Below are 27,551 nucleotides of genomic sequence, written 5' to 3'. Positions count from 1 at the left end.
GCCCCCGAGCACCCGCCTACGATCCCGCCCCCATCCACTCCACACAGAGCAACGATGGCCGCCCACCCGCCTCCCGCGTAAGCTCCCACCCACCAACGATACCGGCCATCGATGTCCGGTGCAGAAAGGGCCACAGAGTGGCTCTCTCTGCATCGGATGGCCAAGGGGGGTTATTGCAGGATGCCTCCATATCGAGGCATCACTGCAATAACCGGAAAGCAGCTGGAAGAGAGCAGGATCGCTTCCAGCTGCTTTCCAGACCAAGGACGTACGCCATACGTCCTCGGTCATTAACTTTATTTTTTTTGAGGACGCATGGCGTACGTCCTTGGTCGTTAAGGGGTTAAAATGAAATGGGAACATGCAGTTTGAAAAAACACCACAAGATGGGGCATGGGTAAAAGCTAAGATCTGGATCTCATCATTACTCAGTAATGTGAAACCTTAAATCTAGACTTTCTTATGGAATAACAAAACAGGGTGTCCATGTTTGTTGTGTTTCAAAGTTTTATATGTTGCTCTTCTGTCCAAACCCAAGATTTAGAGCCCAGGAGTTGGATTTTGTTCTGGTTATATAAAAACATAATTTATGCTTACCTGATAAATTCCTTTCTTCTGTTGTGTGATCAGTCCACGGGTCATCATTACTTCTGGGAATATTATCTGCTCCCCTACAGGAAGTGCAAGAGGATTCACCCAGCAGAGTTGCTATATAGCTCCTCCCCTCTACGTCACCTCCAGTCATTCGACCAAAGACCAACGAGAAAGGAGAAACCAAGGGTGTAGTGGTGACTGAATTATAATTTAAAAAATATGCACCTGCCTTAAAAACAGGGCGGGCCGTGGACTGATCACACAACAGAAGAAAGGAATTTATCAGGTAAGCATAAATTATGTTTTCTTCTGTTATGTGTGATCAGTCCACGGGTCATCATTACTTCTGGGATACCAATACCAAAGCAAAAGTACACGGATGACGGGAGGGATAGGCAGGCTCATTATACAGAAGGAACCACTGCCTGAAGAACCTTTCTCCCAAAAATAGCCTCCGAAGAAGCAAAAGTGTCAAATTTGTAAAATTTGGAAAAAGTATGAAGCGAAGACCAAGTTGCAGCCTTGCAAATCTGTTCAACAGAGGCCTCATTCTTAAAGGCCCAAGTGGAAGCCACAGCTCTAGTGGAATGAGCTGTAATTCTTTCAGGAGGCTGCTGTCCAGCAGTCTCGTAGGCTAAACGTATTATGCTACGAAGCCAAAAAGAGAGAGAGGTAGCAGAAGCTTTTTGACCTCTCCTCTGTCCAGAATAAACGACAAACAGGGAAGAAGTTTGGCGAAAATCTTTAGTTGCCTGCAAGTAGAACTTGAGGGCACGAACTACATCCAGATTGTGTAGAAGACGTTCCTTCTTTGAAGAAGGATTTGGACACAAGGATGGAACAACAATCTCTTGATTGATATTCCTGTTAGTGACTACCTTAGGTAAGAACCCAGGTTTAGTACGCAGAACTACCTTGTCTGAGTGAAAGATCAGATAAGGAGAATCACAATGTAGGGCTGATAACTCAGAGACTCTTCGAGCCGAGGAAATAGCCATTAAAAATAGAACTTTCCAAGATAACAATTTTATATCAATGGAATGAAGGGGTTCAAACGGAACACCCTGTAAAACGTTAAGAACTAAGTTTAAACTCCATGGCGGAGCAACAGTTTTAAACACAGGCTTGATCCTAGTTAAAGCCTGACAAAAGGCTTGGATGTCTGAATTTTCTGACAGACGCCTGTGAAACAAGATGGACAGAGCTGAAATCTGTCCCTTTAATGAGCTAGCCGATAAACCCTTTTCTAAACCTTCTTGTAGAAAAGACAATATCCTAGGAATCCTAACCTTACTCCAGGAGTAATCTTTGGATTCACACCAGTATAGGTATTTACGCCATATTTTATGGTAAATCTTTCTGGTAACAGGCTTCCTAGCCTGTATCAGGGTATCAATAACCGACTCAGAAAAACCACGTTTTGATAAAATCAAGCGTTCAATTTCCAAGCAGTCAGCTTCAGAGAAGTTAGACTTTGATGTTTGAATGGACCCTGAATCAGAAGGTCCTGTCTTAGAGGTAGAGACCAAGGCGGACAGGATGACATGTCCACTAGATCTGCATACCAAGTCCTGCGCGGCCATGCAGGCGCTATTAGAATCACTGATGCTTTCTCCTGTTTGATTTTGGCAATCAATCGAGGAAGCAGCGGGAAGGGTGGAAACACATAAGCCATCCTGAAGTTCCAAGGTGCTGTCAAAGCATCTATCAGAACCGCTCCCGGATCCCTGGATCTGGATCCGTAGCGAGGAAGTTTGGCGTTCTGGCGAGACGCCATGAGATCTATCTCTGGTTTGCCCCAACGTTGAAGTATTTGGGCAAAGACCTCCGGATGAAGTTCCCACTCCCCCGGATGAAGAGTCTGGCGACTCAAGAAATCCGCCTCCCAGTTCTCCACTCCCGGGATGTGGATTGCTGACAGATGGCAAGAGTGAGACTCTGCCCAGCGAATTATCTTTGATACTTCTATCATTGCTAGGGAGCTTCTTGTCCCTCCTTGATGGTTGATGTAAGCTACAGTCGTGATGTTGTCCGACTGAAACCTGATGAACCCCCGAGTCTTTAACTGGGGCCAAGCTAGAAGGGCATTGAGAACTGCTCTCAATTCCAGAATGTTTATTGGCAGGAGACTTTCCTCCTGACTCCATTGTCCCTGAGCCTTCAGAGAATTCCAGACAGCGCCCCAACCTAGAAGGCTGGCGTCTGTTGTTACAATTGTCCAGTCCGGCCTGCTGAACGGTATCCCCCTGGACAGATGTGGCCGAGAAAGCCACCATAGAAGAGAGTTTCTGGTCTCTTGATCCAGATTCAGAGTGGGGGACAAATCTGAGTAATCCCCATTCCACTGACTCAGCATGCACAATTGCAGCGGTCTGAGATGTAGGCGTGCAAAGGGAACTATGTCCATTGCTGCTACCATTAAGCCGATCACCTCCATGCATTGAGCTACTGACGGGAGTTGAATGGAATGAAGGACACGGCATGCATTTAGAAGCTTTGTTAATCTGTCTTCTGTCAGATAAATCTTCATTTCTACAGAATCTATAAGAGTCCCCAAGAATGGAACTCTTGTGAGAGGAAAGAGAGAACTCTTCTTTTCGTTCACTTTCCATCCGTGCGACCTTAGAAATGCCAGAACTAACTCTGTATGAGACTTGGCAGTTTGAAAGCTTGAAGCTTGTATCAGAATGTCGTCTAGGTACGGAGCTACCGAAATTCCTCGCGGTCTTAGTACCGCCAGAAGGGCACCCAGAACCTTTGTAAAGATTCTTGGAGCCGTAGCCAATCCGAATGGAAGGGCTACAAACTGGTAATGCCTGTTTAAGAAGGCAAACCTTAGATACCGGTAATGATCTTTGTGAATCGGTATGTGAAGGTAAGCATCCTTTAAATCCACTGTGGTCATGTACTGACCCTCTTGGATCATGGGTAAGATTGTCCGAATAGTTTCCATTTTGAACGATGGAACTCTTAGGAATTTGTTTAGGATCTTTAAATCCAAGATTGAAAGTTCCCTCTTTTTTGGGAACCACAAACAGGTTTGAGTAAAACCCTTGTCCTTGTTCCGACCGCGGAACCGGATGGATCACTCCCATTAATAATAGATCTTGTACACAGCGTAGAAACGCGTCTTTCTTTATTTGGTTTGTTGACAACCTTGACAGATGAAATCTCCCTCTTGGGGGAGAGGATTTGAAGTCTAGAAGGTATCCCTGAGATATGATCTCTAGCGCCCAGGGATCCTGGACATCTCTTGCCCAAGCCTGGGCGAAGAGAGAGAGTCTGCCCCCCACTAGATCCGGTCCCGGATTGGGGGCCCTCGGTTCATGCTGTCTTTGGGACAGCAGCAGGTTTACTGGCCTGCTTGCCCTTGTTCCAGGACTGGTTAGGCTTCCAGCCTTGTCTGTAACGAGCAACAGCTCCTCCCTGTTTTGGTGCAGTGGAAGTTGGCGCTGCTCCTGCTTTGAAATTCCGAAAGGGACGAAAATTAGACTGTCTAGCCTTAGCTTTGGCTTTGTCTTGAGGTAGAGCGTGGCCCTTACCTCCTGTAATGTCAGCAATAATTTCTTTCAAACCGGGCCCAAATAAAGTTTGCCCCTTGAAAGGTATACTAAGTAATTTGGACTTAGAAGTTACATCAGCCGACCAGGATTTTAGCCACAGCGCTCTGCGTGCCTGAATGGCGAATCCTGAATTCTTAGCCGTAAGTTTGGTTAAATGTACTACGGCCTCCGAAATGAATGAATTAGCTAGTTTAAGGACTCTAAGCCTGTCCGTAATGTCGTCCAGCGTAGCTGAACTAAGGTTCTCTTCCAGAGACTCAATCCAAAATGCTGCCGCAGCCGTGATCGGCGCGATGCATGCAAGGGGTTGTAATATAAAACCTTATTGAATAAACATTTTCTTAAGGTAACCCTCTAATTTTTTATCCATAGGATCTGAAAAAGCACAGCTATCCTCCACCGGGATAGTGGTACGCTTAGCTAAAGTAGAAACTGCTCCCTCCACCTTAGGGACCGTTTGCCATAAGTCCCGTGTGGTGGCGTCTATTGGAAACATCTTTCTAAATATTGGAGGGGGTGAGAACGGCACACCGGGTCTATCCCACTCCTTAGTAACAATTTCAGTTAATCTCTTAGGTATAGGAAAAACGTCAGTACTCGCCGGTACCGCAAAGTATTTATCCAACCTACACATTTTCTCTGGTATTGCAACAGCGTTACAATCGTTGAGAGCTGCTAAGACCTCCCCTAGTAATACACAGAGGTTTTCCAATTTAAATTTAAAATTTGAAATATCTGAATCCAATCTGTTTGGATCAGAACCGTCACCTACAGAATGAAGCTCTCCGTCCTCATGCTCTGCAAGCTGTGACGCAGTATCAGACATGGCCCTAGAATTATCAGCGCACTCTGTTCTCACCCCAGAGTGATCACGCTTGCCTCTTAGTTCTGGTAATTTAGCCAAAACTTCAGTCATAACAGTAGCCATATCTTGTAATGTTATCTGTAATGGCTGCCCAGATGTACTAGGCGCCATAATATCACGCACCTCCCGGGCGGGAGATGCAGGTACTGACACGTGAGGCGAGTTAGTCGGCATAACTCTCCCCTCGCTGTTTGGTGAAATTTGTTCAATTTGTACAGATTGGCTTTTATTTAAGGTAGCATCAATACAGTTAGTACATAAATTTCTATTGGGCTCCACCTTGGCATTGGAACAAATGACACAGGTATCTTCCTCTGAATCAGACATGTTTAACACACTAGCAATAAACATGCAACTCGGTTACAATTTTATTTAATAAAAACGTACTGTGCCTCAAGAAGCACTAAACGATTAAATGACAGTTGAAATAATGAACTGAAAAACAGTTATAGCATCACTCTTAACAAACAACACAACTTTTTAGCAAAGGTTTGTTCCCATTAGTAAAATAACACTAATTAAATTTTAAACAACGTTTTAAATCACAGTCACTATATAAGTCTCACAGCTCTGCTGAGAGAATCTACCTCCCTTCAAAGAAGTTTGAAGACCCCTGAGTTCTGTTAGAGATGAACCGGATCATGCAGAAAAACTGACTGGAAATTTTTGATGCGTAGCAAAGAGCGCCAAAAACGGCCCCTCCCTCTCACACACAGCAGTGAGAGAGAAACGAAACTGTCATAATTAACACAAGCAAACTGCCAAGTGGAAAATAATGCCCAAATACTTATTCACTCAGTACCTCATTAATGCAAACGATTCTACATTCCAGCAAAAACGTTTAACATGAAAAATACCTAATAAAAGGTTTAATGTACTTTTACAGAGTAATTCCGGTGAAATACCATCCCCAGAATACTAAAGTGTAGAGTATACATACATGTTCATTATAACGGTATGGCAGGATTTTTTCATCAATTCCATTCAGAAAATAACAACTGCGACATACCTCAATGCAGATTCAACTGCCCGCTGTCCCCTGATCTGAAGCTTTTACCTCCCTCAGATGGCCGAGAAACAGCAATATGATCTTAACTACTCCGGTTAAAATCATAAGAAAAACTCTGGTAGATTCTTCTTCAAACTCTGCCAGAGAGGTAATAACACGCTCCGGTGCTATTGTAAAATAACAAACTTTTGATTGAAGTTCTAAAAACTAAGTATAATCACCATAGTCCTCTCACACCTCCTATCTAGTCTTTGGGTGCAAGAGAATGACTGGAGGTGACGTAGAGGGGAGGAGCTATATAGCAACTCTGCTGGGTGAATCCTCTTGCACTTCCTGTAGGGGAGCAGATAATATTCCCAGAAGTAATGATGACCCGTGGACTGATCACACATAACAGAAGAAAAGAGTGACCAGTATTTGGATTTTTTTCACTCAGACAAGGATACCGATTATGTAAATGTATAATGACCCTTTTGTTTTAAATATAATGTTTTTGTATTAGGAAAATAACTAAAAAAAACTTGCATTACAGAATGTGTATTGGTTTGAGGATTTTTTTAAATCTGCATTATACAATTATAATTAGGAGATTACATAAAACCACTCACAGAAATGCATGTACCAATGGTGGGTGCACCACCTGTCATTTACCTAAAGGACAACAGGAGGACAAAGAAAAACCAGCACAAAGGAAAAACTCCTGACAGACATGATAAGCAAAAAACAGATCCAGGCCACAAGGGGTTAAATCTGTAGCATCTCAGACTAAGTATCTATGTTATCACATATACATTGCACACAAATCTACACAGTTTACATAGCACTATTACTGCAATATAAATACCTTTACTTAACGGGACAGTTCACCCAAAAATGTTCTCCCATTTAAATTGTTCCCAATGATCCATTTTACCTGCTGGATTGTATTTAATTGTTTACAAGTAGCTCCTTCACCCCTATTTTGGCCTTTGAAATAGCCGATTTAGCTTGTGCTTTCCCAACATATACTGAAAGTTTTAATACTGGAGTCTCAGCTATTGAATAGCCTAAGTAAACATAGCCAGCAGAAGAAATTACACTCACAGTGGGGTGCAGGATAGTTAAGTAATAAAATGATAATTTCCATTGTTCTCTATATGTATTGAGCTTTAGTTTTCCAGACAAATATAATATAAAGAAGCAAGTGTGTGTACACAAAGTGATAACATAATGAGATGCGATATTGCCTGATGCTCAACCCATTGTAATAGGATGTGGTTTAAAAGCACAAAACCAGCTACTTCATTTACACAAATAAACCTGAAAACAGAATTTATGTTTACCTGATAAATTACTTTCTCCAATGGTGTGTCCGGTCCACGGCGTCATCCTTACTTGTGGGATATTCTCTTCCCCAACAGGAAATGGCAAAGAGCCCAGCAAAGCTGGTCACATGATCCCTCCTAGGCTCCGCCTACCCCAGTCATTCGACCGACGTTAAGGAGGAATATTTGCATAGGAGAAACCATATGGTACCGTGGTGACTGTAGTTAAAGAAAATAAATTATCAGACCTGATTAAAAAAACCAGGGCGGGCCGTGGACCGGACACACCGTTGGAGAAAGTAATTTATCAGGTAAACATAAATTCTGTTTTCTCCAACATAGGTGTGTCCGGTCCACGGCGTCATCCTTACTTGTGGGAACCAATACCAAAGCTTTAGGACACGGATGAAGGGAGGGAGCAAATCAGGTCACCTAAATGGAAGGCACCACGGCTTGCAAAACCTTTCTCCCAAAAATAGCCTCAGAAGAAGCAAAAGTATCAAACTTGTAAAATTTGGTAAAAGTGTGCAGTGAAGACCAAGTCGCTGCCCTACATATCTGATCAACAGAAGCCTCGTTCTTGAAGGCCCATGTGGAAGCCACAGCCCTAGTGGAATGAGCCGTGATTCTTTCGGGAGGCTGCCGTCCGGCAGTCTCGTAAGCCAATCTGATGATGCTTTTAATCCAAAAAGAGAGAGAGGTAGAAGTTGCTTTTTGACCTCTCCTTTTACCGGAATAAACAACAAACAAGGAAGATGTTTGTCTAAAATCCTTTGTAGCATCTAAATAGAATTTTAGAGCGCGAACAACATCCAGATTATGCAACAAACGTTCCTTCTTTGACACTGGTTTCGGACACAGAGAAGGTACGATAATCTCCTGGTTAATGTTTTTGTTAGAAACAACTTTTGGAAGAAAACCAGGTTTAGTACGTAAAACCACCTTATCTGCATGGAACACCAGATAAGGAGGAGAACACTGCAGAGCAGATAATTCTGAAACTCTTCTAGCAGAAGAAATCGCAACTAAAAACAAAACTTTCCAAGATAATAACTTAATATCAACGGAATGTAGGGGTTCAAACGGAACCCCCTGAAGAACTGAAAGAACTAAGTTGAGACTCCAAGGAGGAGTCAAAGGTTTGTAAACAGGCTTAATTCTAACCAGAGCCTGAACAAAGGCTTGAACATCTGGCACAGCTGCCAGCTTTTTGTGAAGTAACACAGACAAGGCAGAAATCTGTCCCTTCAGGGAACTAGCAGATAATCCTTTTTCCAATCCTTCTTGAAGGAAGGATAGAATCTTAGGAATCTTAACCTTGTCCCAAGGGAATCCTTTAGATTCACACCAACAGATATATTTTTTTCCAAATTTTGTGGTAAATCTTTCTAGTTACAGGCTTTCTGGCCTGAACAAGAGTATCGATAACAGAATCTGAGAACCCTCGCTTCGATAAGATCAAGCGTTCAATCTCCAAGCAGTCAGCTGGAGTGAAACCAGATTCGGATGTTCGAACGGACCCTGAACAAGAAGGTCTCGTCTCAAAGGTAGCTTCCAAGGTGGAGCCGATGACATATTCACCAGATCTGCATACCAAGTCCTGCGTGGCCACGCAGGAGCTATCAAGATCACCGACGCCCTCTCCTGATTGATCCTGGCTACCAGCCTGGGGATGAGAGGAAATGGCGGGAACACATAAGCTAGTTTGAAGGTCCAAGGTGCTACTAGTGCATCCACTAGAGCCGCCTTGGGATCCCTGGATCTGGACCCGTAGCAAGGAACTTTGAAGTTCTGACGAGAGGCCATCAGATCCATGTCTGGAATGCCCCACAGCTGAGTGACTTGGGCAAAGATTTCCGGATGGAGTTCCCACTCCCCCGGATGCAATGTCTGACGACTCAGAAAATCCGCTTCCCAATTTTCCACTCCTGGGATGTGGATAGCAGACAGGTGGCAGGAGTGAGACTCCGCCCATAGAATGATTTTGGTCACTTCTTCCATCGCTAGGGAACTCCTTGTTCCCCCCTGATGGTTGATGTACGCAACAGTTGTCATGTTGTCTGATTGAAACCGTATGAACTTGGCCCTCGCTAGCTGAGGCCAAGCCTTGAGAGCATTGAATATCGCTCTCAGTTCCAGAATATTTATCGGTAGAAGAGATTCTTCCCGAGACCAAAGACCCTGAGCTTTCAGGGATCCCCAGACCGCGCCCCAGCCCATCAGACTGGCGTCGGTCGTGACGATGACCCACTCCGGTCTGCGGAATGTCATCCCTAGTGACAGGTTGTCCAGGGACAGCCACCAACGGAGTGAGTCTCTGGTCCTCTGATTTACTTGTATCTTCGGAGACAAGTCTGTATAGTCCCCATTCCACTGACTGAGCATGCACAGTTGTAATGGTCTTAGATGAATGCGCGCAAAAGGAACTATGTCCATTGCCGCTACCATCAAACCGATCACTTCCATGCACTGCGCTATGGAAGGAAGAGGAACGGAATGAAGTATCCGACAAGAGTCTAGAAGTTTTGTTTTTCTGGCCTCTGTCAGAAAAATCCTCATTTCTAAGGAGTCTATTATTGTTCCCAAGAAGGGAACCCTTGTTGACGGAGATAGAGAACTCTTTTCCACGTTCACTTTCCATCCGTGAGATCTGAGAAAGGCCAGGACAATGTCCGTGTGAGCCTTTGCTTGAGGAAGGGACGACGCTTGAATCAGAATGTCGTCCAAGTAAGGTACTACAGCAATGCCCCTTGGTCTTAGCACAGCTAGAAGGGACCCTAGTACCTTTGTGAAAATCCTTGGAGCAGTGGCTAATCCGAAAGGAAGCGCCACGAACTGGTAATGCTTGTCCAGGAATGCGAACCTTAGGAACCGATGATGTTCCTTGTGGATAGGAATATGTAGATACGCATCCTTTAAATCCACCGTGGTCATGAATTGACCTTCCTGGATGGAAGGAAGAATAGTTCGAATGGTTTCCATCTTGAACGATGGAACCTTGAGAAACTTGTTTAAGATCTTGAGATCTAAGATTGGTCTGAACGTTCCCTCTTTTTTGGGAACTATGAACAGATTGGAGTAGAACCCCATCCCTTGTTCTCTTAATGGAACAGGATGAATCACTCCCATTTTTAACAGGTCTTCTACACAATGTAAGAATGCCTGTCTTTTTATGTGGTCTGAAGACAACTGAGACCTGTGGAACCTCCCCCTTGGGGGAAGCCCCTTGAATTCCAGAAGATAACCTTGGGAGACTATTTCTAGCGCCCAAGGATCCAGAACATCTCTTGCCCAAGCCTGAGCGAAGAGAGAGAGTCTGCCCCCCACCAGATCCGGTCCCGGATCGGGGGCCAACATTTCATGCTGTCTTGGTAGCAGTGGCAGGTTTCTTGGCCTGCTTTCCCTTGTTCCAGCCTTGCATTGGTCTCCAAGCTGGCTTGGCTTGAGAAGTATTACCCTCTTGCTTAGAGGACGTAGCACTTGGGGCTGGTCCGTTTCTACGAAAGGGACGAAAATTAGGTTTATTTTTTGCCTTGAAAGGCCGATCCTGAGGAAGGGCGTGGCCCTTACCCCCAGTGATATCAGAGATAATCTCTTTCAAGTCAGGGCCAAACAGCGTTTTCCCCTTGAAAGGAATGTTAAGTAGCTTGTTCTTGGAAGACGCATCAGCTGACCAAGATTTCAACCAAAGCGCTCTGCGCGCCACAATAGCAAACCCTGAATTCTTAGCCGCTAACCTAGCCAATTGCAAAGTGGCGTCTAGGGTGAAAGAATTAGCCAATTTGAGAGCATTGATTCTGTCCATAATCTCCTCATAAGGGGGAGAATCACTATCGACCGCCTTTATCAGCTCATCGAACCAGAAACATGCGGCTGTAGCTACAGGGACAATGCATGAAATAGGTTGTAGAAGGTAACCCTGCTGAACAAACATCTTTTTAAGTAAACCTTCTAATTTTTTATCCATAGGATCTTTAAAAGCACAACTATCCTCTATGGGTATAGTGGTGCGTTTGTTTAAAGTGGAAACCGCTCCCTCGACCTTGGGGACTGTCTGCCATAAGTCCTTTCTGGGGTCGACCATAGGAAACAATTTTTTAAATATGGGGGGGAGGGACGAAAGGAATACCGGGCCTTTCCCATTCTTTATTAACAATGTCCGCCACCCGCTTGGGTATAGGAAAAGCTTCTGGGAGTCCCGGGACCTCTAGGAACTTGTCCATTTTACATAGTTTCTCTGGGATGACCAACTTGTCACAATCATCCAGAGTGGATAATACCTCCTTGAGCAGAATGCGGAGATGTTCCAATTTAAATTTAAACGTAATCACATCAGGTTCAGCTTGTTGAGAAATGTTCCCTGAATCAGTAATTTCTCCCTCAGACAAAACCTCCCTGGCCCCATCAGACTGGGTTAGGGGCCCTTCAGAACCATTATTATCAGCGTCGTCATGCTCTTCAGTATCTAAAACAGAGCAGTCACGCTTACGCTGGTAAGTGTTCATTTTGGCTAAAATGTTTTTGACAGAATTATCCATTACAGCCGTTAATTGTTGCATAGTAAGGAGTATTGGCGCGCTAGATGTACTAGGGGCCTCCTGAGTGGGCAAGACTCGTGTAGACGAAGGAGGGAATGATGCAGTACCATGCTTACTCCCCTCACTTGAGGAATCATCTTGGGCATCATTGTCATTGTCACATAAATCACATTTATTTAAATGAATAGGAATTCTGGCTTCCCCACATTCAGAACACAGTCTATCTGGTAGTTCAGACATGTTAAACAGGCATAAACTTGATAACAAAGTACAAAAAACGTTTTAAAATAAAACCGTTACTGTCACTTTAAATTTTAAACTGAACACACTTTATTACTGCAATTGCGAAAAAACATGAAGGAATTGTTCAAAATTCACCAAATTTTCACCACAGTGTCTTAAAGCCTTAAAAGTATTGCACACCAAATTTGGAAGCTTTAACCCTTAAAATAACGGAACCGGAGCCGTTTTTAACTTTAACCCCTTTACAGTCCCTGGTATCTGCTTTGCTGAGACCCAACCAAGCCCAAAGGGGAATACGATACCAAATGACGCCTTCAGAAAGTCTTTTCTAAGTATCAGAGCTCCTCTCACATGCGACTGCATGACATGCCTCTCAAAAACAAGTGCGCAACACCGGCGCGAAAATGAGGCTCTGCCTATGATTTGGGAAAGCCCCTAAATAATAAGGAGTCTAAAACAGTGCCTGCCGATATTATTATATCAAAATACCCAGATAAAATGATTCCTCAAGGCTAAATATGTGTTAATAATGAATCGATTTAGCCCAGAAAAAGTCTACAGTCTTAATAAGCCCTTGTGAAGCCCTTATTTACGATCTTTATAAACATGGCTTACCGGATCCCATAGGGAAAATGACAGCTTCCAGCATTACATCGTCTTGTTAGAATGTGTCATACCTCAAGCAGCAAGAGACTGCTCACTGTTCCCCCAACTGAAGTTAATTGCTCTCAACAGTCCTGTGTGGAACAGCCATGGATTTTAGTGACGGTTGCTAAAATCATTTTCCTCATACAAACAGAAATCTTCATCTCTTTTCTGTTTCTGAGTAAATAGTACATACCAGCACTATTTTAAAATAACAAACTCTTGATTGAATAATAAAAACTACAGTTAAACACTAAAAAACTCTAAGCCATCTCCGTGGAGATGTTGCCTGTACAACGGCAAAGAGAATGACTGGGGTAGGCGGAGCCTAGGAGGGATCATGTGACCAGCTTTGCTGGGCTCTTTGCCATTTCCTGTTGGGGAAGAGAATATCCCACAAGTAAGGATGACGCCGTGGACCGGACACACCTATGTTGGAGAAAATGCAATTTCTCATACATTTTATACTCGGCAGCTGGTATAACAAGTCATTGAAGAGATATATATAAAAAATATATATATATATATATATATATATAAAAAACAAATTTTACAGTGTACTGTCCCTTTAATTTTGTTGTTGTCCATTATCTGTTAAAGTGATTTCGAATAGGTCCTAAAACTTTCTGAGGACCCTAAAAACTTGCAGAATAATTCTTATAAAAATAATTCGACCTGGTATAAATTATATGAAATTTATACAAATGTCAAAAGAGTTTTGTAATGCAGCAATTTCTCCTAGTACTTTTCTTAAAGGAATATTAAAACACCTCGTTCTTTATCATTTTTTTTTTTTTTTAATGTGCTTTGTTCCACAATCCGTAGAAAGGCCAACAGCTATATCTGTAACATAGGCTTTCAAAATGCTGCAAAATTGCCTAAGCTAACCACACAATTTGCTTCATTCGCATTTTCTGATTCTCTAGAGTATAAGACGATGCACAACTTTGACACAAAAGCAAGAAGTATACTGTCTCATGTCCTTTTTGTGTATTACACAGTGTAAAACTAGCATATCGACTAAGCCAAGGATTAATGTCTTACTATAATTTCTTATCTCAAACTGCTTCACATAGACACACTTTTGTATTTGTTTTGCTTGGTATTTTTATATGCAATTGTTTTACTTTATATTTTATTTTGCATAATCCAAGTTCATCAAACTGATAATTATTGTTGTTGTACTACTGTTTATCAGTAAATAGGTTTGCTAACTCTAGTATACTTTTTGCATTATTCTGATACAGCATAAATTTGCTAATAACCAATTATCACAATTAAAATTATATTAATGCCGACTGCACATTCCTATGATTTTTATTTTTGGCCACTATTGTTTATTAATTGCTTTTAAACTTACATTTTATCTTATTCTAATTATAATTTGCTAGCACACGTAAAAAAAATAAAAAAAAATCTAACCATTTTCATGAATATATGTACCTATTTACATCAATTTCTAGCATGCATAAATGAGTATATTTACTGTTTTATGTTACAATCCAACAATGTGAACAAATATCAAAAGATAATATACATAGAATAGTTCTGTGGGATCCCCAATGTCCCACTCGTTCTTCCTTTCGTCAGCTAAGCATAGAAAAAAAATATAAATAATAAAAATAAAAAAAAAATCAGAAGAAAAAAAAAGGGTCAACAACCCCAAGGTGTCCCAAGAGGAAACCAAACGTCATCAAAAAAAAGCTCTACATTGTAGCCAAGGTATTTAAAAAATTTTTTTTTTTTTTTTTTTCCCTTAGCCAACCAAATGTGTCAAAAATAGATATTACATAAAGATATGCCACGCAGGGCAGAGATATCAACTTACAGCATAGAAATTTAATCAGATCAAACAAAGTATATTATACTGTACCTCATCTGACAACTTAATATAAGACAATTAGAATAGTTTTTCAACTTTAAAAATTAAATACTCAGTGTTGGCATTTTTTACTATGTACAACGTAACACAACAAAATAACAACACAACATAACCAAAACAAAACAAAAAAAGGGGGGGGGGATAATTACTCTCCTACTCTCCTCCACCTCAGGTGAGTTGCCAGTCTCCCCTTAGATTAGCCTCCATAATAAAGAGTGAATTTTTAAAAGGTAGAATAGCTAATTTCTGTGTCTCAAGTTCGAATGACTTAATAAATATTCCCCATTTTGTAAAAAAAAAGCTTAATGTTATTTTCCAGTTCCGCCTGAGTTGAAACTTGTTCCAGGAACATTTGATGTACCATCCCATTCTTAAATTCCGAAAATTTTGGTTCTTTATTAGACTGCCAATTCCTTAGAATTCATTTCCTCCCAATCAATACTGCAGTATTAAGTAGTAGACAATTAGTGCCTACTTCATCGTGTCTTAGTAGGAAAAAAACATTATGGTCATTTAGGTGGATATATAGATTCAGAATTTTAGTGGCCCAGAATGAGATTTCCCCCCAAAATTTTTGAATTAGTGGACAATTCCAAAAAAGATTAACTATATCTGCTGCACTAAATTGGCATTTACTACATACTGCTTTAGTGCCGGTTTTATCCCACCATGATATGGACTGAGGTGTGCAATAATATTGAAAAAGAATCTTCACCTGTTCCCTAAAATATTCCCCTCGCATAGCCTTCGCCACCCTAGCCAATGAGCTCTTCATAAGTTCTAATTCTACTTGATTTTTACAGAGCTGGCTCCATTTTAGTTCAAGATATCTAGAATTACTTTGTTCTTGTGCCAACAATAAAGCATGATATGAATATGAGATAGAGAATTTCCCTGCCTGAAATAAAGTGCTTATTTGTCTAAGTATATCATTATCCCACTCTATAGACTTCATTTTCCTGCATTGTTCAGCATAGTGCCGCACTTGTAAATAGGAAAAAAAAAAAGATGATTCGAAATACCAAACTCTATTTTACACTCAAACGTCTTAATTATGTTCTCTTCTTTTTTGATAAGTTGCACAAGGTAATTAATCCCCAAATCTGACCATGCCTTGAACCTGGAAAAGTCATAGTCTTCATCAAATTCGGGTTTACCTCTAATTGTCAAAAAAGAATTGACTCTATAGTTAACCCCAATTTTAAAACAAAATTTACGCCAAGCCCGTATAGGTTGATCTATGATTGGAAGGCTTTTAATTACTCCTGGAATAAGTTTTGGGGGCATATGTACAAGAGCTTTTAGTGCAAAGGGAGCTACCAGGGCCGCTTCGATACTATAAATAGAGAAATGATCCTTCTCAGAGAACCAGTCCCAAACAAATTTCAAATTAGCAGCTGTTTTGTATGATTCAATATTCGGTACAGCCATGCCTATAGCCTCTTTTTTTAGCAAACATACGCTTAAAAGCTATCCTCGGCTTTTTGTTTTCCCAAATAAATTGTGTTATTAATTTGTTAATAGTCATACAATCTTTTTTTGATAATAGTAATGGTAATGCCTGGAACACATATATAAATCTTGGCAAAGATACCATTTTTATTAGGTGTATTCGGCCTGATAAAGATAGTGGCAACTTTCTCCACCTCTCTAGGTCTTCTTTGAAGAGTGAAATAGTTGGTGAAAAATTTAAGCTGTACCATTTCTTTGAGTCAGCTGAAAATTTTAACCCTAGGTATACAATATGTTCTTTCGCCTCTTTAAATGGTGTTAGAGGCAAATTCTTCTGTTTAATGAGCCACAAAATTTCAGATTTATCTTTATTTATTGCAAAGCCTGTAAAGGCTTGGAAGGATTCTAAGGCATTAATAATTAGGGGCAAATTAAACTGAAGATTTTGAGTTAAAATAAGCAAATCATCTGCATATATAGCCTGTTTAATTTTATATCCTCCAATATTAATACCCTCCAACTTTTGCCTGAAAAATATAGCTAGGGGCTCCAAAGTCAGGTTAAAAAGAAGGGGGATAGAGGGCATCCCTGTCTTGTCCCTCGTTGCAAGGTGAACTTATCTGAAATTAAAGAGTTGATACCTATAGCAGCTAATGGATTAGAATATAATAATGCAATAATCTGATAAAAATTACCTTGTATACCAAAATTGCCAATAGTAGTAAACATATGATCCCATAATAAGGAATCAAACACCTTTTATGTGTCTATAGATATAACTGCTGCGTCTTCTGTTGAGACTAAACCTGCCTTCTTTCTTGTATCGCAGTAATTAATCGCTATTTCTAGCTTCCTGATGTTTTTTTTTATAAGTGTCCTACCTTTAATAAACCCTGTTTGGTCTGGGTGAATCAGTGCCCCTATAATTATTTGTAGTCTATTAGCTAATGTGTGTTAAAATTTTATAAATCGACATTTAGCAAGGAGATGGGCCTATATGAGTCCATTAGTTCCTTATTTCTTCCTTGCTTAGGGATTAAAATTATTCTAGATTCAGTAAAGTAACTAGAAGGTAATTTGCCTTCTAAAAAAAAAAAGAATTAAATACTTTAATATAGGGGTGATTTCGTCCGAGAGGATTTTATATAATTCTCCTGGAAGATCAGGACCTGGAGCTTTGTTAAGCTTCAATTTAGTTATATTTTTTTTTAATCCCAACTTCCAAGATCGGAGAGTTTAATAAATCAAGATCATCCTTTGCTATTGGGGGGAAGTTTAATTGCATTCCAAAAGTAGTCTCTCTTTTGCTGGTCCACTACCTTATCTTGATATAGTAATTTAAAGTATTGGTAAAATTCCTGTAAAATATCTTGGGGATGTGTACACGTTTTATTTTTTGTTTTAATAGATGATATAGTCCTATTTGCTTTGCTTGTATTCACCCGTTTGGCCAAAATTTTTCCTATTTTATTCCCGTATTGCATAAAGTTACTATTCCTCTTCTAATCATTCTGTGTTTCTTTCAAGATATACCGGTTATCTCTGTTTTTTTAGCTTCTAAGTATTCTAGCCAGTTATTTTTACTATTATTCATAACATATTTTTGATATTTATTTATAATTTGTTTAGTAAGTTGGATCCAGTAGGAATCATTTTTCTTCTTTAATCTGATAATATATGCAAGGATCTCCTCCCTTATTACTGATTTAAACGCTTGCCAGATGATTTCTATATTTGACACTGAGCCGTTATTTCTATCATAGTAATCCGACCATTTATCAACCAGAAATCTTCGAAATTTTAAGTTGTTATATAAATATGTCGGAAAATAAAACCTGTTATTAGGTGATTTAGATGCCATAATTGACAGAGATAATAAAATTGGAGCGTGGTCGGAAATTGTAATTGGCAAAATTTCTGATTTTTTAGTTAGAGAAAAAAGTTTCTCACCAACTAAAAACATGTCAATACGTGAGAGAGATTAGTGGGCTGACATGTAAACTCTCTGCTATCCGGATAAGCATTCCTCCAAATATCCATTAGGCCTAGGTTGAAACAGAACTTTTTGAAAATTTTGGTATCTCTAGACCCTGGCAGAGTCTTCCTCCCATTCCGTTTCCTATCTAAGAAACCCGATGCTACAAGGTTCATATCACCCCCAAGGATTATGTTTTGATCAAACTCCATTAATTTCGATTGAAAAAACTCCCAAAACAAAATTTTCTTGGTATTAGGACCATATACATTATGTAGCCAAGGTATTAATATTAGTGTGTGACACTAACCCTTTGGAGCTGAAACAATAGCTGTGATCCAAATCTTTAATACAGATGCATGACACTGTCTCTTAAAGACCGGGACAATAATAATAATAAAACTTGATGTATCCAAAAAGAAATGCATGGAAGAGTAAAGAGTAGTCAACACTGTTGGAAGATATATCCCTTTAAGAAGCTACCAATACTTCATAAGTAGGGGTAAATTACTGCCACAATATACACTAGGGTGATAAGTAATTAACAGTTCCTGTGAACTGCACTCAGCAACCAATCCATATGATCTTATTTCCACTCAGGGTGTATTTAATATTCAGAGGTGATACCAGTCAAACTTTACTCTTGAATGGAATCATTAGACTCATCTTGCTCAAATTACTCTTTTTGCCCTATAAAAGCAAACACAACTCATGCTCCAGAGGAATAAAGTTCAGCCACAAGGACTACAAAACTTGCGATTTCCCGTAGTGAAGGCTGCAAACCTTAACGGTTTGGTTTAGTGTGAGGTCCAGTTGTCTTACATATTCTTAATGCCACCGAGTACACTGATCAGCCATAACATTAAAACCACCTGTCAATATCATTTAGGGCCCCCTCATGCTGCCAAAACAGCTCTGATGCGTTGAGGCATGGATTCCCCAAGACCTCTGAACGTGTGGTGTCTGGCACCAAGATATGTGGTGTCTGGCACCAAGATATCAGCAGCAGATCCTTTAAAGGGACAGTCTACTCTAGAATTGTTCTGGTTTAAAAAGATAGATATTCCTTTATAACCCATTCCCCAGTTTTGCATAACCAACACTGTTATAGTAATATACTTTTTACCTCTGTGATTATCTTGTATCTAAGCCTCAGCAGACTGCCCCCTTATTTCAGTTCTTTTGACAGACTTGCATTTTAGCCAATCAGTGCCCTCTCACAAGTAACTCCAAGAGCGTGAGCAAAATGTTATCTATATGGCACACATGAACTAATGTCCTCTAGCTTTGAAAAACTGTAAAAAGGAAATTCATGCTTACCTCATAAATTTATTTCTTTTACAAGATATGACGAGTCCACGGATTTCATCCTTACTTATGGGATTAAATCTCCTGTTAGCAGGAAGTGGCAAAGAGCACCACAGCAGAGCTGTATAAATAGCTCCTCCCTTCCCTCCCAACCCAGTCATTCTCTTTGCCTGTGTTAGTGATAGGAAGAGGTAAAGTGAGGTGTTAGTTTAGATTCTTCAATCAAGAAGTTTTTTATTTTAAAAATGGTGCCAGTGAGTGCTATTTTTTCTCAGGGAGAAATCGTCAGTCAATAACTTCCCAAGAGGAGTGGAGACATTTTATTTTCTGCCCTGATGTTGATGATCTTAGCAAAACATTCTCTAAGACCCTGCTGGTTCCCACAGAGCGGTTGAAGGTAGTGTACAGAAACATCTTCAGTGTGGAGAACCGTGTCATGCGACAAGCAGCATTGAGGTATGTTCAGTCATTTTTATATGGCACACATGAACTAAATGTCCTCTAGCTTTGAAAAACTGTAAAATGCATTTAGATAAGAGGCGGACTTCAAGGGCTTAGAAATTAGTATATGAGCCTATATAGATATAGCTTTCAACTATGAATACCAAGAGAACAAAGCATTTTGTATCATCAAGAATTTGATGAAAAAAACAGAATTTATGTTTACCTGATAAATTACTTTCTCCAACGGTGTGTCCGGTCCACGGCGTCATCCTTACTTGTGGGATATTCTCTTCCCCAACAGGAAATGGCAAAGAGCCCAGCAAAGCTGGTCACATGATCCCTCCTAGGCTCCGCCTACCCCAGTCATTCGACCGACGTTAAGGAGGAATATTTGCATAGGAGAAACCATATGGTACCGTGGTGACTGTAGTTAAAGAAAATAAATTATCAGACCTGATTAAAAAAACCAGGGCGGGCCGTGGACCGGACACACCGTTGGAGAAAGTAATTTATCAGGTAAACATAAATTCTGTTTTCTCCAACATAGGTGTGTCCGGTCCACGGCGTCATCCTTACTTGTGGGAACCAATACCAAAGCTTTAGGACACGGATGAATGGAGGGAGCAAATCAGGTCACCTAAATGGAAGGCACCACGGCTTGCAAAACCTTTCTCCCAAAAATAGCCTCAGAAGAAGCAAAAGTATCAAACTTGTAAAATTTGGTAAAAGTGTGCAGTGAAGACCAAGTCGCTGCCCTACATATCTGATCAACAGAAGCCTCGTTCTTGAAGGCCCATGTGGAAGCCACAGCCCTAGTGGAATGAGCTGTGATTCTTTCGGGAGGCTGCCGTCCGGCAGTCTCGTAAGCCAATCTGATGATGCTTTTAATCCAAAAAGAGAGAGAGGTAGAAGTTGCTTTTTGACCTCTCCTTTTACCAGAATAAACAACAAACAAGGAAGATGTTTGTCTAAAATCCTTTGTAGCATCTAAATAGAATTTTAGAGCGCGAACAACATCCAAATTGTGCAACAAACGTTCCTTCTTTGAAACTGGTTTCGGACACAGAGAAGGTACGATAATCTCCTGGTTAATGTTTTTGTTAGAAACAACTTTTGGAAGAAAACCAGGTTTAGTACGTAAAACCACCTTATCTGCATGGAACACCAGATAAGGAGGAGAACACTGCAGAGCAGATAATTCTGAAACTCTTCTAGCAGAAGAAATTGCAACTAAAAACAAAACTTTCCAAGATAATAACTTAATATCAACGGAATGCAAGGGTTCAAACGGAACCCCCTGAAGAACTGAAAGAACTAAATTGAGACTCCAAGGAGGAGTCAAAGGTTTGTAAACAGGCTTAATTCTAACCAGAGCCTGAACAAAGGCTTGAACATCTGGCACAGCAGCCAGTTTTTTGTGAAGTAACACCGACAAGGCAGAAATCTGTCCCTTCAGGGAACTTGCAGATAATCCTTTTTCCAATCCTTCTTGAAGGAAGGATAGAATCCTAGGAATCTTAACCTTGTCCCAAGAGAATCCTTTAGATTCACACCAACAGATATATTTTTTCCAAATTTTGTGGTAAATCTTTCTAGTTACAGGCTTTCTGGCCTGAACAAGAGTATCAATAACAGAATCTGAGAACCCTCGCTTCGATAAAATCAAGCGTTCAATCTCCAAGCAGTCAGCTGGAGTGAAACCAGATTCGGATGTTCGAACGGACCCTGAACAAGAAGGTCTCGTCTCAAAGGTAGCTTCCAAGGTGGAGCCGATGACATATTCACCAGATCTGCATACCAAGTCCTGCGTGGCCACGCAGGAGCTATCAAGATCACCGACGCCCTCTCCTGATTGATCCTGGCTACCAGCCTGGGGATGAGAGGAAACGGCGGGAACACATAAGCTAGTTTGAAGGTCCAAGGTGCTACTAGTGCATCCACTAGAGCCGCCTTGGGATCCCTGGATCTGGACCCGTAGCAAGGAACTTTGAAGTTCTGACGAGAGGCCATCAGATCCATGTCTGGAATGCCCCACAGCTGAGTGACTTGGGCAAAGATTTCCGGATGGAGTTCCCACTCCCCCGGATGCAATGTCTGACGACTCAGAAAATCCGCTTCCCAATTTTCCACTCCTGGGATGTGGATAGCAGACAGGTGGCAGGAGTGAGACTCCGCCCATAGAATGATTTTGGTCACTTCTTCCATCGCTAGGGAACTCCTTGTTCCCCCCTGATGGTTGATGTACGCAACAGTTGTCATGTTGTCTGATTGAAACCGTATGAACTTGGCCCTCGCTAGCTGAGGCCAAGCCTTGAGAGCATTGAATATCGCTCTCAGTTCCAGAATATTTATCGGTAGAAGAGATTCTTCCCGAGACCAAAGACCCTGAGCTTTCAGGGATCCCCAGACCGCGCCCCAGCCCATCAGACTGGCGTCGGTCGTGACAATGACCCACTCTGGTCTGCGGAATGTCATCCCTTGTGACAGGTTGTCCAGGGACAGCCACCAACGGAGTGAGTCTCTGGTCCTCTGATTTACTTGTATCTTCGGAGACAAGTCTGTATAGTCCCCATTCCACTGACTGAGCATGCACAGTTGTAATGGTCTTAGATGAATGCGCGCAAAAGGAACTATGTCCATTGCCGCTACCATCAACCCGATCACTTCCATGCACTGAGCTATGGAAGGAAGAGGAACGGAATGAAGTATCCGACAAGAGTCTAGAAGCTTTGTTTTTCTGGCCTCTGTCAGAAAAATCCTCATTTCTAAGGAGTCTATTATTGTTCCCAAGAAGGGAACCCTTGTTGACGGGGATAGAGAACTCTTTTCCACGTTCACTTTCCATCCATGAGATCTGAGAAAGGCCAGGACAATGTCCGTGTGAGCCTTTGCTTGAGGAAGGGACGACGCTTGAATCAGAATGTCGTCCAAGTAAGGTACTACAGCAATGCCCCTTGGTCTTAGCACAGCTAGAAGGGACCCTAGTACCTTTGTGAAAATCCTTGGAGCAGTGGCTAATCCGAAAGGAAGCGCCACGAACTGGTAATGTTTGTCCAGGATTGCGAACCTTAGGAACCGATGATGTTCCTTGTGGATAGGAATATGTAGATACGCATCCTTTAAATCCACCGTGGTCATGAATTGACCTTCCTGGATGGAAGGAAGAATAGTTCGAATGGTTTCCATCTTGAACGATGGAACCTTGAGAAACTTGTTTAAGATCTTGAGATCTAAGATTGGTCTGAACGTTCCCTCTTTTTTGGGAACTATGAACAGATTGGAGTAGAACCCCATCCCTTGTTCTCTTAATGGAACAGGATGAATCACTCCCATTTTTAACAGGTCTTCTACACAATGTAAGAATGCCTGTCTTTTTATGTGGTCTGAAGACAACTGAGACCTGTGGAACCTCCCCCTTGGGGGAAGTCCCTTGAATTCCAGAAGATAACCTTGGGAGACTATTTCTAGCGCCCAAGGATCCAGAACATCTCTTGCCCAAGCCTGAGCGAAGAGAGAGAGTCTGCCCCCCACCAGATCCGGTCCCGGATCGGGGGCCAACATTTCATGCTGTCTTGGTAGCAGTGGCAGGTTTCTTGGCCTGCTTTCCCTTGTTCCAGCCTTGCATTGGTCTCCAAGCTGGCTTGGCTTGAGAAGTATTACCCTCTTGCTTAGAGGACGTAGCACCTTGGGCTGGTCCGTTTCTACGAAAGGGACGAAAATTAGGTTTATTTTTTGCCTTGAAAGGCCGATCCTGAGGAAGGGCGTGGCCCTTACCCCCAGTGATATCAGAGATAATCTCTTTCAAGTCAGGGCCAAACAGCGTTTTCCCCTTGAAAGGAATGTTAAGTAGCTTGTTCTTGGAAGACGCATCAGCCGACCAAGATTTCAACCAAAGCGCTCTGCGCGCCACAATAGCAAACCCAGAATTCTTAGCCGCTAACCTAGCCAATTGCAAAGTGGCGTCTAGGGTGAAAGAATTAGCCAATTTGAGAGCATTGATTCTGTCCATAATCTCCTCCAAAGGAGGAGAATCACTATCGACCGCTCTTATCAGATCATCGAACCAGAAACATGCGGCTGTAGCGACAGGGACAATGCATGAAATTGGTTGTAGAAGGTAACCTTGCTGAACAAACATTTTTTTAAGCAAACCTTCTAATTTTTTATCCATAGGATCTTTGAAAGCACAACTATCCTCTATGGGTATAGTGGTGCGTTTGTTTAAAGTGGAAACCGCTCCCTCGACCTTGGGGACTGTCTGCCATAAGTCCTTTCTGGGGTCGACCATAGGAAACAATTTTTTAAATATGGGGGGAGGGACGAAAGGAATACCGGGCCTTTCCCATTCTTTATTAACAATGTCCGCCACCCGCTTGGGTATAGGAAAAGCTTCTGGGAGCCCCGGCACCTCTAGGAACTTGTCCATTTTACAAAGTTTCTCTGGGATGACCAACTTGTCACAATCATCCAGAGTGGATAATACCTCCTTAAGCAGAATGCGGAGATGTTCCAACTTAAATTTAAATGCAATCACATCAGGTTCAGCCTGTTGAGAAATGTTCCCTGAATCAGTAATTTCTCCCTCAGACAAAACCTCCCTGGCCCCATCAGACTGGGTTAGGGGCCCTTCAGAAATATTATTATCAGCGTCGTCATGCTCTTCAGTATCTAAAACAGAGCAGCCGCGCTTACGCTGATAAGTGTTCATTTTGGCTAAAATGTTTTTGACAGAATTATCCATTACAGCCGTTAATTGTTGCATAGTAAGGAGTATTGGCGCGCTAGATGTACTAGGGGCCTCCTGAGTGGGCAAGACTCGTGTAGACGAAGGAGGGAATGATGCAGTACCATGCTTACTCCCCTCACTTGAGGAATCATCTTGGGCATCATTGTCATTATCACATAAATCACATTTATTTAAATGAATAGGAATTCTGGCTTCCCCACATTCAGAACACAGTCTATCTGGTAGTTCAGACATGTTAAACAGGCATAAACTTGATAACAAAGTACAAAAAACGTTTTAAAATAAAACCGTTACTGTCACTTTAAATTTTAAACTGAACACACTTTATTACTGCAATTGCGAAAAACATGAAGGAATTGTTCAAAATTCACCAAATTTTCACCACAGTGTCTTAAAACCTTAAAAGTATTGCACACCAAATTTGGAAGCTTTAACCCTTAAAATAACGGAACCGGAGCCGTTTTGAACTTTAACCCCTTTACAGTCCCTGGTATCTGCTTTGCTGAGACCCAACCAAGCCCAAAGGGGAAAACGATACCAAATGACGCCTTCAGAAAGTCTTTTCTAAGTATCAGAGCTCCTCTCACATGCGACTGCATGCCATGCCTCTCCAAAACAAGTGCGCAACACCGGCGCGAAAATGAGGCTCTGCTTATGCTTTGGGAAAGCCCCTAAAGAATAAGGTGTCTAAACCAGTGCCTGCCGATATTATTATATCAAAATACCCAGATAAAATGATTCCTCAAGGCTAAATATGTGTTAATAATGAATCGATTTAGCCCAAAAAAAAGTCTACAGTTTTAATAAGCCCTTGTGAAGCCCTTATTTACGATCGTAATAAACATGGCTTACCGGATCCCATAGGGAAAATGACAGCTTCCAGCATTACATCGTCTTGTTAGAATGTGTCATACCTCAAGCAGCAAGAGACTGCACACTGTTCCCCCAACTGAAGTTAATTGCTCTCAACAGTCCTGTGTGGAACAGCCATGGATTTTAGTGACGGTTGCTAAAATCATTTTCCTCATACAAACAGAAATCTTCATCTCTTTTCTGTTTCTGAGTAAATAGTACATACCAGCACTATTTCAAAATAACAAACTCTTGATTGAATAATAAAAACTACAGTTAAACACTAAAAAACTCTAAGCCATCTCCGTGGAGATGTTGCCTGTACAACGGCAAAGAGAATGACTGGGGTAGGCGGAGCCTAGGAGGGATCATGTGACCAGCTTTGCTGGGCTCTTTGCCATTTCCTGTTGGGGAAGAGAATATCCCACAAGTAAGGATGACGCCGTGGACCGGACACACCTATGTTGGAGAAAGTAAATTAGAAAGTTGTTTTCAATTACATGCCCTATCTGAATCATGAAAGTTTAATTTTGACTAAACTGTCCCCTTAAGTCCTGCAAGTTGCAAGGTGGGGCCTCCATGGATCGGATTTGTTGTTTCAGCACATCCCACATATGATCAATCTGATTAAAATCTGGGGAATTTGGAGGCCAAGGCAACACCTTGAGCTCTTTGTCCTGTTCCTCAAACCATTCCTGAACAATTTTTGCAGTGTGGAAGAGTGTATTATCCTGCTGAAAGAGGCCACTGCTATCAGGGAACACCATTGCCATAAAGGGGTGTACGTGGTCCACAACAATCTCTAGGTAGGTGGCATGTGTCAAAGTAACATCCACACGAGTTTCAGGACTCAAGGTTTCCCAATATAAGATTGTCCAGTGCAATCATCCCCAGGTAAATGTCGCACACGCACCTGGCCAGCCACCTGATCTAAAAGAAAATGGGATTAATCAGACAAGGCAATCTTCTTCCCTTGCTCTATGGTACAGTTCTGCTGCTCACGTCCCCATTGAAGGCGCTTTCAGCAGTGGACAAGAGTCATCATGGGCACTCTGACCTGACTGCGGCTACCCAGCCCCATAAGCAGCAAACTGTGATGCACTTTGTGTTCTGACACCTTTCTATTATGAAAGACAAAAGAAGAAACATAGCGCAAGCCGCTCTAAGGGTAAAACTGTAATTTAATAATACAAACATGCGCATAAATAAAATTGCACGTATAATGTGTATAGTATAAAAAGTGATGGAAATATCATGTGTATATCACCACATCCAGCTGAGAGAATAGGTGGTGGAGAGAAAGTGTTCCGTCCTGTCCCTTGTCAAGCTTCAGGCATTTCCAGATCGCTACTCAGAAGCAAAGGGCTGGAGGCTGTGTCACACTGACCAAACGTCCAAAGGAATGCAGAGAGGCTGACTGGCTAGAGTCTCTACGCGTTTCTTCGGGATCCGACCCGACTTTCTCAAGAGTTATTGCAGTCTGCAATACACATTTCCATCGCTTTTTATACTATACACATTGTACGTGCAATTTTATTTATGCGCATGTTTGTATTATTAAATTACAGTTTTACCCTTAGAGAGTGGCGTGCGTTCTGTTTCTTCTTTTGTCTCCTATGCTTTTAGCTCTTGGGATCTGTGCCACAGCGTTCCCAGTTTCTTTGGAGCAGCAGATTCTCTATTTGATCTATTAGTCTGAAAGGATTCACTACTGCCTGTGAACCTCTATGATAGCACTAAGGTTGTATGCTTGGTATATCTAAGTATTTGTTTTATTTGTCATGTCCTATGTTTGTCACACATTGTTTTATAATATATTGGTGGATCTATACACCATCTGTAGTGAATTTAATCACTAACAATGTTTTTATAATATCCTTAATTTCTCTATAACATATGCTCTAATATAATCTATTTATGAGAAGCGCAGCGTTGATCTTTTTGTTTTCGTTTTCTAGACCTTTCTATTATGGCCAGCATTCATTTTTTTCAGCAATTTCAGCTACAGTAGCTCTTCTGTGTGATTGGACCAGACAGGGTAACCATCACTATTTGACCGTTGTCAAAGTCACTCAGATCTTTTTGCATGCCTATTTTACCTGCTTCCAACACATGAAATTCAAGAACTGA

At 41.4% G+C, this 27,551-nt stretch overlaps 1 protein-coding gene across 2 annotated transcripts in view; it reads right to left on the bottom strand.

Annotated features, from left to right (window-relative positions):
• UBE2G1 (ubiquitin conjugating enzyme E2 G1) overlaps nt 1-27,551 on the bottom strand; it is a 218,928-nt gene that overhangs the window by 79,176 nt on the left and 112,201 nt on the right. The gene's annotated exons all lie outside the window — the stretch shown is intronic.

Source organism: Bombina bombina, chromosome 3 (assembly GCF_027579735.1).
Source record: "Bombina bombina isolate aBomBom1 chromosome 3, aBomBom1.pri, whole genome shotgun sequence".
NCBI classification, from domain to species: domain Eukaryota; kingdom Metazoa; phylum Chordata; class Amphibia; order Anura; family Bombinatoridae; genus Bombina; species Bombina bombina.
Note: the sequence above shows the minus strand (reverse complement) of the source record. Positions and strands in the feature narration are given on the sequence as shown.